The sequence below is a fragment of the Haemorhous mexicanus genome, chromosome W, assembly GCF_027477595.1.
Source record: "Haemorhous mexicanus isolate bHaeMex1 chromosome W, bHaeMex1.pri, whole genome shotgun sequence".
In the NCBI taxonomy this organism is placed as follows: Eukaryota; Metazoa; Chordata; class Aves; order Passeriformes; family Fringillidae; genus Haemorhous; species Haemorhous mexicanus.
The window spans coordinates 6,634,944-6,651,282 of record NC_082380.1 but is presented as its reverse complement, the minus strand read 5'-3'; the positions used below and the strand labels follow the sequence as shown (position 1 = coordinate 6,651,282).

Sequence of the window (16,339 nt, the reverse complement as noted above, 5' to 3'; positions counted from 1 at the left end):
ACTGGGAAGGAAATTAGCCAGTGGAAATATGACCCCAACACCAGAGATAAGGACAAGAGCAAAATAGTTCAGTACTGCATAGTAGAATGGACTAAAAGGGAAATTAGGAGTAATCATGTATACTGGCCTAGATATGGGACAGACAAGGGATGGATATGCCGAGCATTAAACATGTATGTAAGAGCTAAGACTAATTGTGTGAGGGCCTGTGCTGAGTCTACTCCTGGCGTGAAAAATGATGCCAATATAACTGATGGTGGGTCCCATAATTGTACCTCATCTCTACATTCAGGGCCCAACTGATGCAGGCTACATCTCGAGCGTTGTGACTTGTGACTGATGTTAAGCATCTGGTGGATGTTAGGGGTGAATAATGTTAGTTTGCCAAAATAGCATGGTACTCCCAATGCTTTCTGGGGCACCACAGGCTAGGCTCTATCCCAGCAAATGAGGAAAACACCAGGCGGTAGCATTTTAGCTGCACCTTTCTCTGTTGGTAAGGGCCCTATCCAATTGTTGCAATAATCTGTGGTATTGTAGTACCATGAGGAGCCAGGGGATATCCAAGTGCTATCATTTTTTGGTCATCCCTCTTTTATGCTAAACAAATCTGAGCCCACAGAATAATACCCAAAAAATAGACAGTAATTGCCTGGCATAGAACCCAGGATGTCTAGCTCCTGTGGCTCCATGCTGGTGATATTCAATCCCTGGGCAATTGTAAAAGCTTGTGCTCCCAGGGGGTTCATTGAAATCCCAAAAGTGTCACACCAATTTGCAGAGGTTGGTCCGCTCTGGATATTCCACCACTGGACCACACACCAACTTGACCAAGCCTCATTCAAATTTTTGTGCACTGTAGCTTTAGTCCAAGGTCCAAATTCTTCTATAGAATTGAATGGAACTCCAATTAAACAAGTATGAAAAGGATCAGAAGGTGTAGCTAATGATAAGCAAATTGATTCCTGCCCTGTTTGATTAGCCCATGTAACCCACATGTTTGTTTGCTGATCGATGTTATGCAATCCCTGCATTTTTCCTATTATCGTAATGATTATCATCAATATTATTTGTGAGACAATTGCCATTGTTGCCACCTTTGCTGATCACATCTACGCTTTACCCAATATTCTTTGGCCTCGTCCCACTGACTGTCAGGAACGTGATGCTGTTGTGGCACTGCTATTCCTCTCCTACACTCTGCAGCTGTAATCTGACTTTGCAATACAATGTGATTTGCTATTGTCTGTTTTGCCAATTGAAATTGAATCCAAAGCAAACTTCGCTGATCCTGTGTTTCAATGAGGGCTAAATCCTGGTTAAAATTCCAACGTTGTAAAAATAACCCTCTAAGGGGCTCAGGGGGAGGTTGTCTTCTATGACTAGGCCCTAAAAATATTTCTAGGGCGCGCTCGACATTAAGCACATTAAGTATACTAAAACATCTATTGCAAGCTAAATTAGTAGAGCTAAATTTTTGCTTTTGCCTGTGAGCTATAAAAAGATTATTTTCCTGACGGACTTGTCACCACCACGTCAGTTTGCATTTAACACACTGGACCCTGATCCATGGTTTGCAAAAATAGCCATGAAGAGAACAAGCTTGTTCAATTTGGTTCAAGACCCGTATTGGAAGTGGTGGTAAGCTATCATTACTGGTTACTGTTACCCCAGGTCCAGGTAGTTGGCCCGCATCTGTTAACAGCTGTGGAAAAAAGTTCAATCGTTGTTCAACCGTCAGGTGCTGGAGTATCGGGTTCAGCTGCGTCTGGAGTTGGTGTTGTCACCGATGTTCTGCTTCTGGACAGAGCATTAGCTGGCAGGTGTGACTTTAGATAAGGCTTCACTCACTTAGCCGGAATCCAGCAAATTCCTTTATCTGTAAGTAAGCACATGTAACCTCTTCCCATTAATTTCACTGTGGCTGACCCATCCAACATCCCCGTTTCCGGGCTTTTAAACATGACTTTAATACCATCAGGCAATTCCTCACTTGGCCAATGTATGAGGGCATGATGCACAAGAATAGGTTGTTCATCCCTATCTCCTGTTGTTCTGAGATAATTAAGTACAGAGATAGCCTTAGCTGTCCTTTCTTCCAGGGATAACCCTATCATTTCCCCCTTTTTGTTTTTGCAGCATGCCCTTGAACATCTGATGGGCTCGCTCAATAATTGCCTGACCTGTAGGGTTGTGTGGAATACCGGTATCATGTTGAATACCCCATAAGTAGCAGAAATGTTGAAACTTTAAAGAACAATAGGCAGGGCCATTATCCATCTTGATGGCTAAAGGGACTCCCAACACTGCAAGCAATTGTACAAATGTTTCTCAACATGATGTGCTCTCTCACCTGTTAAAGGGGTGGCCCATATAACACAAGAGTAAGTATCAATGCAAACATGCACAAACTTCTTCTGGCCAAATTCTGCTACATGTGTTACATCCATTTGCCATAATTGCAAAGGTTGGATACCTCTTGGGTTAACACCAGTGCCTAAGCCAATGCCATTCCTTTGACAATCTGGGCAGGATCGTACAATGCCAGTGGCATCAGTAAGAGGGATACCAAATTGTTTAACCAACATCTTGATGAAACAAGGCATGAGAATTTTTTGCTTGTTGAAATTTATCAGAGATTGGCATTGGCCAGACAGCGGCTACCAATGGACCATCTCGAGCGTTACCTTCAGACAGACCAGGGAGATTTTGATGACTGTGAACATGAGTAATAAAATACTTCTATCGGCGTTGGTTCAAATTTCTTAGTAGTCGGCTTAAAAGTGAATACAAATGTTTGTTATTAACTTCCTTAACTACTGCCCTTTCGAGGCGTTGTACACAACCGACCACGTTAAGTGAATCAGAAACAATGTTAATAGCCTGGTAGTTCCAGTTCTCAAAGGCCCAAATAACTGCCTTCAACTCCAAGGTTTGCCATGTATCTCCTACCTCCCCAGGAATTATATGCCGATTCCATGAATCCTTTTGCTGCCATGTGCAAGCAGCCCTTTTAGACCGTTTGCCTGCATCTGTAAAAATTGTTAGTCCTAGTACCGGACACTCAGATCTCCACGGTCTGTCCTCCAGCTGCTGCTGCTCTAACAAGGACAACACACGATGTCGCGGATAGGTATTATGAACTCTTCCGCCATAATCAGTAAGGGTTATTTTTAAGGGTACAGAATGCCTAATTCCCCATTCCAGATACCAATTGGCTAAAGGTACTGCAATTGCGTACGGTTCCTGTCCCCAAATTTCTAGTATCCTCCCTCAGCCTTTCATGATTAATTGAGCAAATAGTTCTAGGTGAGTGGTAATGGTTCTAGGCTGTCACACAGGTAAAAATACCCACTCCAGAATGGTTAAAGGATTAGCCCGAGTCTCTGTCCATTGACAAATTAATGCAAAAGGATGTTTGGCATTCTGGTCACCCTCCTTGCTATGGTTGATGATCATCAATTGAACTGGGACACCTTCGATCAGGTAATGCGCATGTGCTGTGGCAACCTTGGAGGCTAAGTGTTCCAAGGCCTGTTGTTGCGTTCTATCCAGTGATCGGCGCTCGTCTGCCCAGGATGAGGTACCTAGCAGCTGTATTAACAGTTCAAGTTCTTCATTAGCTATTCCATAAATAATTCTAAGCCATTGTATATCTCCTACTAATTTTTGAATATCATCTACAGTTTTTATCTTGGTAGTAATGGTAATCTTCTGAGGTTTCACTACAGCTTGATCAATGTGCCACCCAAGATACTTCCATGGAGCTGAACGCTGTACCTTTTTAGGGGCAATTTTCAACCCTCTCTGTTCTAGAATAGTTGTCATGCTTGCGAAAACATTTTCAAAGTCCAATTGCTGTCCTGCCACCAAGATATCATCCATGTAATGATATATGATACAGTTAGGAAATTGCTGCTGGACTGGCCCTAATGCCCAGGCTATGTAAACCTGGCCCATAGTGGGCGAGTTACGCATCCCTTGTGGCAAAAATACCCATTCATATCGCTTGTAGGGTTCTGCTTTGTCGATGGAGGGGATTGAGAAAGCAAAATGACTGGTATCCTCAGAGTATAAGGGAATAGTGAAAAAACAGTCTTTGAGATGTATAATCAATAAATCCCAGGACTCAGGTAGCATAATAGGGGATGGGAGTCCTGGTTGCAGTGCTCCCATACTCTGCATTACTGCATTGACTGCCCTAAGATCGTGCAACAACTTCCATTCCCCACTCTTTTTTGGAACTGTAAAAATAGGTGTGTTCCATGGGCTTGCTGATGGTCTTATATGACCAGCCTCGAGTTGTTCTTGAACCAACTCTTGAACCTTGAGCAGCTTTTTCTTTGGCAGCGGCCACTGATCAATCCATAGATGGGTATCGGTAGTCCAGCTAATTTTGAGGATGGGCTGCCCCCCAGTGGGCACTATTGAAAAGGCTGTGTGACAATTGTGGCCTTCAGTTGACTTAACAAATCCCTGCCAATTAAACCTAGCAAATTTCCGGGAGTCTGCATGACATAGGGTCTTGTTGTTACATTCACTCCATCTGGAAAAGTAAAGATAATTACCTCCCTACATAATCGAGTTGCTTGGGTTCCACCAATCCCTGCAATTCTCAAAACAGGATTGACTACTGGCCAATTTTTGGGCCATATAGAGCTTGAAATGATTGTTACATCTGCTCTGGTATCAATTGTGATTCTCTTGGCAATAGAATTACCACTGGGATATGTCAAGGTTACCTGCTTATCCGGTTTACCTCTCTTAATGTCCATTGCCCAATAAACTTCCGGGTTACCTGTGGTTCTAGTCATTAATTCTAGCATGTCAACAACCTCTGCTCCCTTTTGCAACATGCCTAAAATCTGTCGGGTCTTATCATTAGCATTATCAAAGGCAAGCATCTTAAACAGCTTCTGCTTTGTTTCTGGATCCAAATCGGGGTGATCATAAATAGTTCTATGCAAGTGGTCTACAAATTTATCAAAGTCCTCATTTCCCCCTTGACGTATCTGTGTAAAAGCTTGAGTATGCAGCCCATCAGGCAATGCAAGGATCGAGTTGTATGCAAGTTGTTGGCTTAAATGCAAAACTTCATCAATACCTCAGGCTTGGGCAGTTGCTGTGGCCCAGGGACCTTCTCCTAATAAGTGTTGTGCTGTAATTCCAAACAATGGGTCCCCCTGAGCCTGAGGTCTTGCTTCCTCTTTTTTACATGCTCCTTCCCAATTCTTATAAAACTGAATCTGCTGATGAGGGGGCATGATTAAACTAACCAGAGTTTGAACATCAGCTGGAATGAAGACATCTGCTGTAAAAATGAATAGTAATAACGATTGAGCTAATTGAGATTTTAAGCCATATTGTGTAACAGCGCTTTTCAGTTTTTCTAATATCTTCCAATCAAATGGCTCCCATCCTTACCCTGTGGCCTGGGTTACCACAGGGAAGGCTTCTATAGTACTAGGGGAAAATGTCCCTTCGATTATTGCCTCAGAAATAACTCCTTTCCACTTTCTTTTTTGTGCTGTTTCTATTTCGGGGTCTAGCTCTAACTTCCAAACTTCCATGGTCAAGGGGGGTATCCACCTCCCCCTCCGCTCCTCAAGAACCCTTTCAGAGCTCAGAACAGCTGGCAGCTCCCTCCTTTCAAAAGAATAGTCTTTGTGAGGAGCAACTCAATCGCTTTGTTGAATTACTAACTTCCGCAAATTGTCTACCAAAGCTTTTAATTCCTCCCCTACCAAGGCAGATCCTGAATCTGTCTTTTCTTCTTCAGCCTCATCTTCAGATGATGAGTGTGTTATTTCTAACACTTCACCACCAGCTGCTCCCTTTTCCTGAATACTTTTATTCTCAGGTTGGCAGTTGAAAACTCCAAGGGAGGCTGCTTCCAGACTCTGTATCTCATCTGAGGGTCCTGAGGTTTTGAGTTCCTCTTTGGTTAGTGGAACCAAGCTAGAGGGTCCTGGGCAGCGCAAAGGAATGTCTAACGTAGTTGAAAACAACTTGCTAGCAAGAAATGCCTGTGGCTCAATGCCACTCGTGCACCGGGGTCGGGGCAGGACCAGGCGAGAGGCAGGATCATAGCAAAGGCGAAGAAAGACGTTAGTCAAAAGAACCGCGAAGTTTTTATAGAGTGGTACGATAGATTCTATTTTATTGGCTAACTAACAAAAGCATCTTTCTCACCCACTGTCCTTGAGAGGAACAAAAAAATAAAGTAGAAAAACAGCACCTGCAAATTGTTTATAGTCAACAGGTTATCACATTTTTCCAGCTCCCTAAAATTTCTCACAAGCCGCTGTGAGAAACGCTTGCCATTTCTCTCTCCCTGTCCCATGGCATCCACAGGTCCCCCTTTTAGTTTTATTTAAAAAAATGGAGGTGATGTTTGTAGTCCTCTGCGGGGCCCCTTGCAGAAAGGAGAACAAACACGGCTCCAGAGGTCCCCTCGTCGGATGCCAATTAAAATGGCCAGAGAGATCGGGTCTTGTGATCGTCTCTTATAAAACACACCATCAGTCCAAAACCAGTCCTCAGAACAGTTCTTTTCAAAAGGCAGGATGGAATTCAGTCCCTGCTCGTGGATGGGCCATCTGATGGGTGGTCGTCATCTTGGCCGCCATATTGGTCATCATCTTGGTCGTCATCATCTTGGTCGTCATTCAAAGGCTGCCTGTTGGCCACATTTCCGTTCTGATGTCGCAAGTCAGGGCGGACACACTTCACAGGTACCCATCGCACTCCAGTATCTGTGGAGACACATGCATACCCATGACCCCAAGTGATAAGGTCATACGGGCCCTCCCACCTATTGGTGGGAAGACCCCGTACCTGGACCTTCGCTCAAGGCAAGTGCGCCTCATCCAATGACTGCACTGAAAGAAAGTGATTCAGAATAACAGGATTTTCTGAATTCTGTGGCACTGTCAAATGGTTGATTGTGTACAATGCCTTTTCTAACCTACTGTGTGGTGTTTCTCCAGGCATTGCCCTTTTCTGCCTGCCCAGTACACGCTTCAGGGTACCATGAGCACGTTCGACAATGGCCTAGCCCGTTGGGGAGTGTGCGATACCAAGCTTGTATGACACTACCCCACTGGCGTAGGAATTGCCTCGTCTTCTGTGAGACATAGGCAGGGCTATTGTCTGTTTTCACAGAGGAAGGTATCTCCAAGACTGCGAAAGCCATCCTCCAATGGGCAATCACGTCACGACTCTTTTCCCCAGTGTGAGCAGTGGCCCACATGGCAGAGGAAAATGTGTCAATAGACACGTGCACATACTTAAGTCGGCCAAATTCAGCAATGTGAGTGACATCTGTCTGCCAAAGCTGCAAAGCTTTCAAGCCCCTGGGGTTCACCCCTGCCTGCAAAAGCGCAGCAAAACCATGGCAGTCAGCACAAGAGCTGACGATGTCATGAGCTTCAGTCGGTGTCAAATGAAACTATTTTTGCAGTGTATGCGCACTTTGGTGGAGAAAGTCATGTGACGCCCTGGCTTGCGCAATCTCATCAGGCTGAGGCGCTACCCATGCAGGGTTATCCAACCTGTCAGCCCTGACATTACCCTCCGCTATAAAACTCGGCAAGTTGGTGTGACTCCAAATGTGTAAGACATAATAGGGATGGACCCAGGCCCGAATCGCACTCCACAAGGCCTTCAACAACTGAAACAAAGCCACGTTGTCGACTTCCTTTAGGAGTGCACAGTCCAAACGCCCGGCCATGTCCACTACATAGGAGGAATCAGTCACCACATTCAGAGGCACCTGGGAAAATTCCTGGGATGCCATGGCAACAGCTTTCAACTCTACCAGTTGGGTTGAACCCGACACATGGGCCTCCAGTGCTTGCCACCCAGACCCATCCTTCCAGGTAACAATGGCTTTGCCTGTTTTCCCTGAACCATCAGTGAAGACAGTGGGCCCTTCAACCGGCACCCGGCTGCTCTTCGGCTGCAACGACAAACTCGTTTTCTTTGCCAGCTGCAACAACTTATGACTGGGCATCTGATAAGCGATCTGCCCAGAGAAGTTCTCCAGCGCACTTTGCAAGGGAGCGCTAACAGCGGGACTCCATTCAAAATCCTCCTGTGCCACAAGGAGAACAATTGCCACTGGATCGGCAGCCATCAACTGCAAACACCACTGACGGCATTTGATTATCAAACGAGCAAGCAGCTCGTACAACGAGGGCGCCATTTTCCTTGGCTGATGGGGCAGAAAGACCCATTCCAGAACATGCAGGGGATCAGACCACCTATCATTCCACTGGCCAATGATGCCCATAGGATAAAGGTCGGGATTGGTGACAAAAACAGTGATATCAACGGAAGGATCTATTCGGTGAACCTGACAAGCAGAAACAGCCCTCTGGACCTCTTCCAGTGCCCGTCACGCTGCAGGAGTTAGCTCTCGAGGCGATCTAAGGTCAGGATCCCCCATCAGAGTATCATACAATGGGGACAATTGTTCTCTGGTCAGTCCCAAGTAAGGACGCAACCACTTGATGAAACCCATCAACTTCTGGGCATCATTCAAAGTCTGAATAGAATCTGAAAACTGCATCTCCTGATGTTGAATGGTGAGGTCAAGAATCTTGACCCCCAAGTATTTCCAAGGGGGGTGCTGTTGGACCTTCTCCGGGGCCACCTGCAGCCCGTAAGCATGCAGGGCAGCAAACAGCTGAGGCCGTATCCTCAGCAACTCATCCTGGGTCAGCGCAGCCACCAGGATGCCATCCATATAATGGTAACAACACATGTCAGGAAATGGATTGTGCACCCCAGACAAGGCCTGAGCCACATACCATTGGCAAATAACCAGGCTGTTGCGACAGCCCTGTGGCAAAACCTTCCATTGATACCTCTGTGCTGGCTTGGCATTGCTGACTGAAGGCACTATGAAAGCAAACTTCAGCCTGTCATTTGGATGTAAAGGGATGGTAAAGAAACAATCTTTCAAGTCAATGACCAAGATCACCCACCCCGCCGGGATCATGGTGGGTGAGGGCATACCAGGCTGCAGCGCCCCCATGCCTTCCATCACCTCATTGACTCTCTGGAGGTCCTGTAAAAGCCTCCACTTCCCAGACTTCTTTCTTATCATGAAGACGGGAGTATTCCAGGGACTCATTGAAGGCTCAATGTGCCCCTGCTGCAATTGTTCATTTACCAGTTGGCGAAGGGCGAACAACTTCTCCTCTGTCAGGGGCCATTGATGAACCAAATTGAGTTTTTCCACCAGCCACTGTAAAGGCAGCACCAGGTACCTGTCACCCTCCAACGCAGCGGCGCCTACCGAAAATCCGCCCCAAACAGCACCCCCCAGGCAGGCAACACATCCCGCCCCCACAGAGTGAGCAGGGTTGAAATGACATGGGGTCAAACAGCAGCCACCTGCCCACTCGCGTTCCTGATGAGAACCGTACTGGGACTCAGCATGGTACGTGCTGGACCCCCCACCCCCAACACAGGCGTCCCTACGGGGTCCAAAGGCCACGTAGATGGCCACACTGAGTGGGAGATGACAGTCACATATGCCCCCGTGTCAATCAAACTTTGCAGCCTGATCATCCGCGGGTGGGCACCCGGTAGTGTCATGGTACACATCATCTGGGGTCGCTGTGCGGAAATGGTCACAGACCAGAGGGCCCGTGGTGGTCCGTTGGATCCGTGGCCACCAGTCCCATGAGTCTGCAAGGCAGTCCTCGGGACAAACGACTGAAAAAATACAAGGTGAGCAATCTGAGTCCCCGCCAGGATGATGACAGGGGGAGAGGGCGTGAAAACAGTAGCAAAGATCAGACCCGCCAAAGCAGAGTCAACAACTGCAGGGTTAACAAAGATCCCTTGGTGGGTGACATTAGATGTCCCCACCAACAGCGCACCCAGACCTCGTTCTTGAGGACGTCCAAGGGAATCCTATGCTCACCATCAGAGTCTAAGATGACTGTGCTGGTGGTACATACATCCACTCTGGCGGAGCCGTGGGCATCGCCTGCGAGCTGGCCGAGCAGACCTGGGCTGGTGCCAAGCCCTGAGGAATCACTTTTGTCGGGGCGCAATTCCCCTTTGCACTCTTCTTCCCATTTCCCAGGCCCACCAAAGGCTGGCCATCTGCCCCGAAGGTCAACCTGCACTGGCTGGCAGGGTGACCCGCCTTATGGCACCTGGCGCACAAAAACTTGGGGCCCGAACCTGCCGCCTTTGGCACCCCCTGCTGCTTTTTACCCTTATTCTTATTCTTCTTTTTGCGCCCACCTCCTGAAGGCACCTGATCTGACTGCCGAGTAACTGCCAGAGCGGACACGTCAGGACTGCCACCGCTCACCATTGTACAAGCCTGTGCCATTTCTACCACTGAAGGATCCCCCGGAAGAGAATGTATGATCTTCCGGCATTCAGGGTTTGAATGGTTCCGGGCCAACCGTTTCAGAAGGGGCTCTCTGAGGCCAGGCTCCTCCATCTGCCTCACCAAGGCAGCAATCAGCCTCTCGACAAACGGCACGAAAGGCTCGCCCGACTTCTGCCGTATGTCAGTAAAGTCAGGCCTCGGGGAAGCCGCCTCAATGGTCTTCACCAATGCAGCAAACCCCAGAGACTGACACTGCTGGAGAACAGCAGTATCCCAGGTGGCCTGGAAATCAGGATGGGAATAGGTATCCTCTCCAAGCAGAGCATCAACTCCCACGCCATGCCTAGGATCCTCTGGTGGCAGAAGCCTGTTGCTCGCTGCAACCTTCTCAGCCCCCTCTGCCCAGAACATCAAAAACATTGCAAACTGCAGAGGCCGAAAAAGCACATGAGCAAGATGCCTATATCAAAGGGACAAAGCAGGTCAGTGGTGATGAGCCAGAGAGACTGCATGACTTCCTCCAAACCAAAGCCATGCCTTGAAACCTCACCCCGCAGGTCCTGAATCACCTGCCAGGCAATCACCCCGTGCTTGTCGGCCTGCCCCGAACTCGGGAGAGGTTTGAACACAGGATGAGCCCCCACGGCACCACGGGGTGAGACGGGGCCCCCCGAACCCCCAATAGACCCTCATCCCCAGCCTCCGAGACCCGGACTTTAACCGCGTCCCAAAAGCTGGCGGGATTGTTGGGGCGGACAGTCACCCTACAAGGAGGCAGCGTCCAAAGGTGACGAGCGGACGCCGATTCTGCCCGCCGCTGCCGGCCCTTCCCCATGGTGGCGTGCCCCTGCCGGGGAACCGGCTGCCGGTCATCATCGCTGTCCGAATCCCCTCCCCCCCGGAACGAAAAGGGCCCCCAGCGGGTGACCGGGGGAGGCACACTAGCAAAGGGGCCAGGATCCGAGAAACCACCCGCGGGCTGCAAACCCGGAGAGACAGCCCCAGGCTACGACACTGGCGAACCAGCCATCGGCACCGCCGCGGACGGAGACAGGGCAGCAGGCGGCGCAGCCGAAGCTGACGGCCCCACCGCCACCGCAGGCTGCCCTGGCAGAGGTGTAAAAGACTTTAAGTCCCCCGAAGCGGCCGCTGCGCCGGAAGAAGAAAGAAGCACCGCCCCGTCCGGATGATTTTCCGTTCGGAGAGACGACGCCAAAGCCGAAGGCACAGTCGCCGTCGTCGTCTGCGCAGGCGCCATGGGGAAGGAGGGGAACACTGGCCGGGAACACGACATCGGCTGGGGCGGGGCTCCACCCTCCAGCATCGATGATGGGCGGTACAGCTGCACTGGCTTCATGGGTGACGACGAAGAAGCAGGCGGAGCGACCCGCGGCGCCTTGGCAACCGCCGAAGCAGGAGCAGACCCCGCCCCCTCAGGCCGTTCGGGGGGGCTGCTGGGCTGGAAACCGCTGCCCCCGTGGCTCGGGAGAATGCCGATCCCCAAAAGGCGGGGGGGGGAAAGGCGGGGCTGGCAGTGGCCCGGCAAATCCCGCGACTTCGGCGTCAGGGGCGGAGAGAGGCGGGACATCAGTCGGACGGGAGAATCACGATTCTTCGGCAGCAGGGGCGGGTAAAGGCGGATCTTCTGCCTCAGCCAACTCCCGGCCCTACCTTCCGAAGGGGGACGGGGCCAAGCCGCCAGGGACGGGGGGGCTGAACCACGCACTGACGGCGAGCCGTGATTGGACGATCGCGCTTCCAAATCGCCGGCACCACCCCTGCCCCTCGAACTGCCCGTGTCTGCTCCTCTGGCCCGGTCCCGGAGGGCCATGCACAGGAAGTCGCACACGGCTAGGAGCGGGGGTATAGCATCATCCCCGCTGTAAAACCCCTCCACAAGCCAACCACACAGTTCCTGACACCGTCCCAGGTCAAAAGCATCAGCCATGCCCATCGGGATCTCATGAACCCTGGCTCACACAAGCAGGTCAATCAGCGAGGCGTCAGGCACCGAAACCCCCCCCAATAGGAAAGGAGGTGCCTCCACACGGAGAAAACCCAGTCCTCCTCCGCTTGACGATCCCCTATCCCGGAAACACCGGCACCCAACCCCAGCAGTTCACGAAGTCCGCAAGTCCTGTGGAGGCAGTCCCCACCCGTGAGTCCCAACTACCAGGGCAGCCCCACGGACAAAGCCCAAAGAGAAGGGCACGGGGGAAAGGCAGGTACCTCTCCGGGGAAACAAAGTGTCCGAACGCAGCCAAGCCGTGAGGGCGCAACCAGCGCCCGAGGGGTCCGGCGAAGGTCCCGGGCAAAGGCCGATCGATGCAGGACACACGTCGGGTCACCAGATGTCACTCGTGCGCCGGGGTCGGGGCAGGAACAGGCAAGAGGCAGGATCGTAGCAAAGGCGAAGAAAGACTTTATTCAAAAGAACCGCGCGGTTTTTATAGAGTGGTACGTTAGATTCTATTCTATTGGCTAACTAACAAAAACATCTTTCTCACGCTCTGTCCTTGAGAGGAACAGAAAAATAAAGTAGAAAAACAGCACCTGCAAATTGTTTATAGTCAACAGGTTATCACATCTTTCCAGCTCCCTAAAATTTCTCACAAGCCGCTATGAGAAACGCTTGCCGTTTCTCTCTCCCTGTCCCATGGAATCCACAGCTCAGGGTCGGGGCTTGGGGAAAAAACAACGCAAGCTGCTGCAGCGGCTTTCTTTTCCGCCTTCATCGCCCATAATACCTCTATGATGTTTTTCCACAGGGTAACATATTTAGATGCCTCTTTAGCCTCACGTCCTCCCGAAGCAATATAGTCCCATAACACGCCGCCCATGGCTTCCCATGTCGATACCTCAAAAGCGACCTGCGCTCCTGGTATGAGGTTTTGTTCCCATGCCCAGTAAATAAGTCCCTTCAGAGTAGAAGCATCATATTTCTCCCCTCTCTTAGAGAGGATATGTTGGAGGAGTTTCTGGACGCCATCTCTCTCATGGTCCAACCCCATTCCTCCCCGGCTGCTAATCTGATCAGGGCAAGATCAATTCTTATGCAATCTGAGCTCCTTTATCCACCTCTGCTTCTCGCCAGGGCAGCGAGGATACTTTTGACCGTCTTTTCCGCCTCCTGAAGGCTGTCGCTGAACCTCTGCACAGCAGTGAAATAGCCGTCTTCGGGTCCTGGTTCAGGCACCAAAAACAAAATGCGGAAGATCAGTAACGGGACATCACACCATGATCAATATGATCAAGTGAAGCCAATTTATTACAAAAAGCAAGCTATATTTATATTGTGTTCTACTGTTCACGCCACAAGCTAATACATGATTGGTTAAATCCTTTTACACGTTTTTTATTATTTCAGTTAATTTTAGTTAGTCTTTCTACTTCATGTGTCTCGCTGCAGTTTTCTTGTCTGCCTTTGCATCCTGAACTGTCTGCTTTTGAGCGTGTTCTTCTCCTTTTGCGTCCTTCAAGGGCATGGTGACCTTACTCAGTTTCTATGAAGGCTGGATTGTGCATATGTTGCATATGTCCATTGTCTTGCAAAAAACTCTCAATAGGACCCATTAGACCACTTACCCCCCAACCTCCAGTAGCTCCAACTGCACCTCCCCTACTCCCGGATGGACCTAGACAGAACACCAGGAGCAGAGTAGCACAAAGAGAGGAAAACAGATCAGAGGATGGGAGCCAAGCATTGGGACTGTACCCCCTGAGAGAGCATGTGCAAGGACCCCCTGAGGACCTGAAAATGCCCATAGTGCATCCCGCCTGGGACCACAACAGCACTGGGCGAAGGCAAGACATGGAGGAGTATAGAACATAAATTATAAGAGGTATCAAAGAGGTGACTACACACAATCAAAATGCCCATAGGACTTTCGATGAGCAGCAAAAGAGGGAAGAAATCCCAAAAGAGTGGTTAGAAAGGTTGAGGAAAAATATGAGGCATTATTCAGGGGTTGACCCTGACACGGTGTCCAGACAGATCTTATGAAAGATAAATTTTGTCACTCATGCTTGGCCAGATATATAGAGAAAGTTTAGAAAAGTTAGATACTTGACAAGAAAGAAGGTTAGAAGAACTTTTAAGAGAGGCGTAGAAAGTGTATATTGTAGGTGAGACGGGGGGTAGCACGGTCGGGACGGACGGAGATGAGAGATCTCTGAAGCCAGGTCGTGGAACTTGCAGTTTATTGCAAAGGGCGTGAGTACAGGGCCCTGCTGGGAGCTGCCAGCTGCAGCTCGGAGCAGGCCCGAGAGAAGAGAGAGGATGAGAGGGTAATAACATAAAAGGCAAGAGCTAAGAGCATAGAAAAGTAAGTAAGAGCAAGAGAGCAAGAGTAAGAGTGCAAGAGTAAAAGCAAGAGAACGAAGTTCCCGTTACAATACAATAAATCATCTTCTGTGCTGAATATTCTGATTCTTACTAACCAATCTAGTACAGCATACAAATCCTATAGCATTTACATACAGCCTATAAGAATCACTACATTACCATACTGTGCTACATTTTAAACCCTAAAAACTACTCTTTGGACCCCTTCTGCCAAGCTGGCAGGGTCTGCTCGGACCCTTGGACCTGCCAGCTTGCAGAGGGTATTGTTTCATCAAAAGGGGATTACCTTCAGCCGGCCACACCATTGTTTTCCCGTTGTTCAGTAACTAAGGGATGCCAAAGCTTGCTTTCATTTCAATCTCGCTTATAGTTTCTATATTCTCAAAACCTTTTGCCAGGCAATCATATTTGTAAGGCTTTCCTGTTTCATCTTCCCCAACAGCCCACAACCTAGCCATAATGTTTGGGTAACCTTAGCAAAGACATTAAAACAGGATAACTTGTGCCTATCCATGGGAAGCATTGATAATCCACTTTCCACGTCTAGTAGGAATTCCCTTCGTAGCAGGTGATTGGCCTGTCTGTAACTCAGAGCTCCTCCGCACCACAGGTAAGAGACCCAACCCGGCAGATACTTGGGACGAGTGGAAAAAAATGCTACCCAATGCTCTAGAGGAACCCCAAGAATTGAATCTGTTGGGGTCCTCCAAGGCCACATACTGTGTCAAATTTTACTTTAGACATCCGAAAAACAATCGGCCAGAAATTGACCAGACAAAAACACATACCAAAAAGACATACCACCCATTAACAAAGCCTATAACTATCCCGATCGGTGTAATTACACTGCTCGTGTGATATCTGTGTCCTCTCTCCACCCCAAAGTATTACCCAAGGGAATGTTTTTCATCTGTGGTGACCAAGTATGGGCTGGGATCCCCTCGCAGCTCCAGGGAGGTCCCTGTACCCTTGGAAAACTTTCTACCCTCACTCCAAATATCACACTGCTACATAATTGGAGAAAAGAAAGTGAATTAAAACGCCACAAAAGGTCCTACACTGAATTTGATGAAAATTGTGATCCCAAATTATACGGCTGGAACAAACCAAAAAGGATTGCTGTCTCCCTATTCTTACCATGGGTAGCTACAGCTAAAGCCCTTGGTGAAATGAATCACCTTGGGTGCTGGCTCAGTAAACAAGCTAACGCTACATCTGCTGCCCTGAGTGATCTCTTAAAGGAAGAAGAAACCACAAGACATGCTTTGCTCCAGAATCGAGCTGAAAATTGACTTCCTGCTGTTTGTCTACGGACACGGCTGTGAAGACTTCAAAGGGATGTGCTGCTTCAATCTCTCTTCATGCTTGGAATCCATCCACACGAACATCCAGAAACTGAAAGAACTCGTGAAGGACTTGAAAGTAGAAAAAACCCCAGACTGGGTGAATGACCTTTTCGGTCAGTGGGGATTAACAGGATGGGTTGCATCTTTGGTTAAGGGAATGTTGTGGATTCTCCTTGTAGTTGTTATTGTATTAGCTATGTTTTCATGCCTTGTTCACTGTTTCAAAAGAACTATAGGAAATGTCTTTTTTCTAAAAACAGAAAGTGGAGTTGTAGCAGGCATGGGACC

At 48.9% G+C, this 16,339-nt stretch overlaps 1 long non-coding RNA gene across 1 annotated transcript; it reads right to left on the bottom strand.

Moving 5' to 3' along the window:
- Positions 1-6,129: 6,129 nt before the first annotated feature.
- On the bottom strand, positions 6,130-12,765 carry LOC132341427 (uncharacterized). The gene is made up of 2 exons (XR_009490203.1): positions 12,590-12,765; positions 6,130-6,755 (listed from the first exon to the last, which is right to left on the bottom strand). It is a non-coding gene; the product is annotated as an uncharacterized LOC132341427 (long non-coding RNA).
- Between the last annotated feature and the right edge of the window lie 3,574 nt (positions 12,766-16,339).